The sequence below is a fragment of the Ipomoea triloba genome, chromosome 10 (genome assembly GCF_003576645.1).
Source record: "Ipomoea triloba cultivar NCNSP0323 chromosome 10, ASM357664v1".
NCBI lineage: Eukaryota > Viridiplantae > Streptophyta > Magnoliopsida > Solanales > Convolvulaceae > Ipomoea > Ipomoea triloba.
The window spans coordinates 4,460,941-4,465,443 of NC_044925.1; positions in this window are offsets into that span (position 1 = coordinate 4,460,941).

The window sequence follows — 4,503 nt, forward strand, 5'->3', positions numbered from 1 at the left end:
AAAAAAAAAAAAAAAAAAAAAACAGAGAACGCTCACAGGCCAGGTGCCCTAAACTATCACTGCGATGTTAGAAATCTATCCCGATAGTAGATGATATGGGCAAATACGTAATATTTGAAAGTGACTCCAGCAATATTGTGGAATGTATCAATTACAACAAAAGACTGGATCACATGGAAGACAAGCAACCTGCTCCATGCATGCAGACGAGAACAGAGGAAGATCGATGAATGGAAAATTGTTCAGATTGTTCGGGAACAGAACACTTGTGCAGATTTACTTGAGGGGAACTTATATCCTTGAAAACCCACCGGATGAAATCAAAGACGCACTCGTTGAGGATAAACTAGGAGTTCCAACATGGCGTCAAGTGGAAGCTGAAGATTAGCGGCATTATTTGGGTGTCCCATTCCCTCTTAGATCAAAAAACAAAATTGCATTTTTAATATACTAAAAGTGTATTATTTGTGTACTGAATTTTTTTTTTGTGTACTACTGACTCTATAACAGTGTAGTATCTGTTCATAGCTACTTTCTCAACCTACTGAAGAACAAAGAGTCAACAGTTACCTCCACTGAGGCTCGAACCCACTCTCATCATCTCGAACCCACTCCCATCATCCATGTGGGAGTGTACTGAATTTACATTATACAAAATAATGTATTTTCAGTTCTCAAATACAAAATAATGTATTTTCAGTTCTCAAATTATGTACTTTCCCTGAATATAAGGTACATTTTTAATATATTAAAAGTATATTATTTGTGTACTGAATGTACATTATTTGACAGTATACAAAATAATGTACTTTCAGTACTCAAATAATGTACTTTATGTACATAAATAATGTTTTTATTTGTAGTCCACAGTTGTGTGGATCATATATGGTCCATGCAATAATGATTCCAAGGTCGGCCAGCTGCCTAGATCATCGATTATGGTGATACCACTGATACGCTATGCGGCTGGCCAGTGCCTAGCGCTGATTAATTGACGTCTAGGTGGAATTTTTGCAACACTACTTTTAAAATTAAAATGCAATAAGTTGATATTGATGATATCAGTTACTCAAAGTACTTTTTTCATTTTCAGCTTATTGACATCAATAAACTTAGCCAAAAAGCTGTTACCAAACACTCATATTTGGTATTTAACTAGTCAAACAAGCCAGACTTTAGTACTATGGTTGATTAGTCATTTTCAAACACCCCAATAATAACTCTAAAGGACTCTTGTGATTGCATTTCCTCTCCATTATCATTTTTCCTCAAATTCTTTTTCATAATGGTACGATATCTAATTGGAAGTGAAGGATCTATGTTCATCTCACACATGGGCTCTGTTTGGCAGAGCTTATAGCTTATTTTAAACTACTAATAAGCTATAAGCTCTGTTTGGTAATGTTCTCAAAATAAGCTAGTAGCTTAAAATAAGAGCTTATTTCGAAACGTTACTTTAGGTAGCTTTTCAAAAATAAGCTAGTAGCTTCTTAACTTTTTTCCATCGTTATCCTTATTATTTTAAATAAATAACATTATTTACCCCTCCCAATTAAAACTCTTTTGGCCTTTTCAATTCAATATGTATCGTTGTAATTTTAATTTGACATTTGTGTTTGAACAATAATTTTTGTATTAACTAATTTTATGAATTTTACTTTATATATTTTCAAATATATTTTCTTACTTTATATTTTTATTAAAATATATTGATTTTATTATTTTATATTTTAATATGTAAACAAACCTATTTAAATTTAAAACTATTTAAATTTTATGAAGATGTCATTTTTAGTCTTTTTACATTTATCAACTTATCAAAAAGTTAATTTTACCAAATAATTTTAAGCATAACAGCTAGCTTAACCGCTCTTTAGATTTCAGCTTCGAGTTTATAGCTTTGCAGCTTTCAACTACTTTTCAACTTTCAGTTACCTTTTCAGCTAGGTTTGCCAACCATGGAATACTTTTGACAATATTCATACTAGAAACAAACCCTTCATTTCTATATTTCTCAAAAAATTTCATTTTTACAACTTTTTGATTCATATTAGCTTCAATGCGCATAGATTTCGATTGCAACATTTTACTTGTCATGTTAATAACAAATAAAATATCATACCACATATGATCTATGCTCCCCCCACCCCGTGAATCTACAAATGGGTTCCACCTAATGTTTATGGTGACTTTTCAATATAAAAAAAATAGTTAAATACACTATCAAACTTTATACGAGAAGTCAATTAAACTCTCAAACTTTTGAAAGTTGCAATTAAACACATAAACATGTCAATTTGTTGAATCAAGGCCAAAAAATCGACTAGTGGCATACAATAACATGTCACTAATAGTGTTCATATATATAGTTGGGCGGTGATGTTCTTGCTTCTGGGTGAAATCTAGTGACGAACGACCAACAAATCACCGGAGAAAGCGTCGTAGTTAGTTGTCTTCTCCGGTGATTGGAGAGGGCGACCAAACTGGTCGAACAAATAAAGTTGTCTTTAATATACCAAAATAATTTATTGTTATTGGAATACGGTGTAAATTGATAGATGTAGTACTTAGAACGAATTCAGCTACCTAGGAAATAAGATTGAAACGCTGCATTGCATGTACGTTCGCCACCCATGCTATTGCCACAACCAACAAATCCTATCGATCCCGTAGGCAAAATCCATCCTAAGACATATTAGCAGGGAGATGGGCGGTGGAGATGGGTAGAGGTAGGTAGGTAGGTAGGAGAGTGGTGTATGTATGTATGTATCATTGGTTTCTGAATTCTTACATTTCGGATCTAAAATGGCATGGATGTTCCACGGAATGTTGACATCCCCACGAGCCCATGCAACTTAATTACTTTCTTCAATTCACTATACTATTCCCCCGCCCCCGCCCTATTTAATTTAATACAATTATTCACACTTTTCAATTAATCTCTTCATCCCCATCCCTCCTAGCTCCCTCATTCCCAAAAACCAGAAAATTCACTTCACTCCATCTCTCTCTCTCTCTCTCTCACATTCATGATGTTGAAAACCCTTTTCCTTCTTCTCTGCATCGTAGTCTTCTTGGCTTCTTCTTCTTCTTCTGTTCCCCAAGAAGCCCACTCACTCCATTATTACACCAACTACTCCGATAATAACATTGTTCTTCCACGTTTCTCGAACCAGGCGGAAAATGGAGCGGCTTCAAGACTCTTCAAGAAGGCCAAGAAAAGGAGACTAACCATGAAGAAGAGGAGCGGCAAGTACTACCCATCATCATCATCGTCGAGAGTTGCGGCGGCGAGGGCTTTCTCGGCCATGCTTCCCAAGGGGTTTGTGCCGCCGTCTGGGTCGTCGCCGTGCCATAACACGTACCCGAATTCCGTCACCTTCTTCTGTGGTCTTTCGAATGCCAAGAAACCCTAGCTAGCTAGCTCACTGGTTCGTTGTTAGGTCCATCGGCGTATATACATATATACAGATGATGATGGTGATGAAGAGATGTTAAGGTTAAAGATCCAACGGAAGAAATGAAATGGAGGACAGATATGATGATGATGTTAACGGGTCCAGTTTTGTGGTTGAGTTTCTTTACGCAATATATATATACACACTCTCATATATGTGTGCATTTAATTTCTTGAGAATCTTTTCAATGTTTCATCTTCAATTCTCCCATTTACTATATATGTGCATATTATGGTAGTATGCATAATATAATGCATGTAACAATGTGGGGTTGAGGCTAGCTTTGAGTTTGTGGAATCAATCAAACTGGACAGCTTCCCTTCTATGCATGGGACATTGGTTTGTTCATCATATTGTCTTTCTGGAAACATATATATGGTACGAGATGATCCATCTCTTCGATGACTTATTTCTTATTTCTCCTTATTTTTTGTTGTGGGATTTTTTTAGGGGGTTTAATAGGTAAATCTTGCTCCTTATAATAGTCTACAAATCACAAAAGAGAGGTAAGTTAAACTCCATAGTGTTGGTAATAATTAAACTCCACCCACTCGATCACTTGTTAGTTCGGGTAAAGAGTTTTTTCCTTTAATAGCTACTAACATGTAATCGTGCATGTATCATGCATTTAATTTTGTATAAGTTGATGACGGTAGAATTCCAATTTGCTTTAATGTGTGTTGATTGAATAAGTTTGTCTCATCTTAAAAATTAAGAGATCAGAGAATATAATAAGGGTGTATTTAGCATACAAAGACTAATGAGAATGAAAGTCATACTTTGATTTAACAACTTTTTAAAACCAAGGTATGGATTTTTTTTTTTTTTAGGTATGTATTTGATTACCCCTATAATAATAAAATTAAAAAAAAAAAAAGAAGTCAAAAACTCGTTACCTTCGCAATAATTCCAAGAGCGGGGTCCTATATATGGGCTTAAATTAGGATTAGTGAATCATCACCTAAGTTTAAAAAAAAAAAATACATTACCTAATTTAAATCAAGTATCATCCCATTAATTCAGTATCCTCCATCATTTCATCACC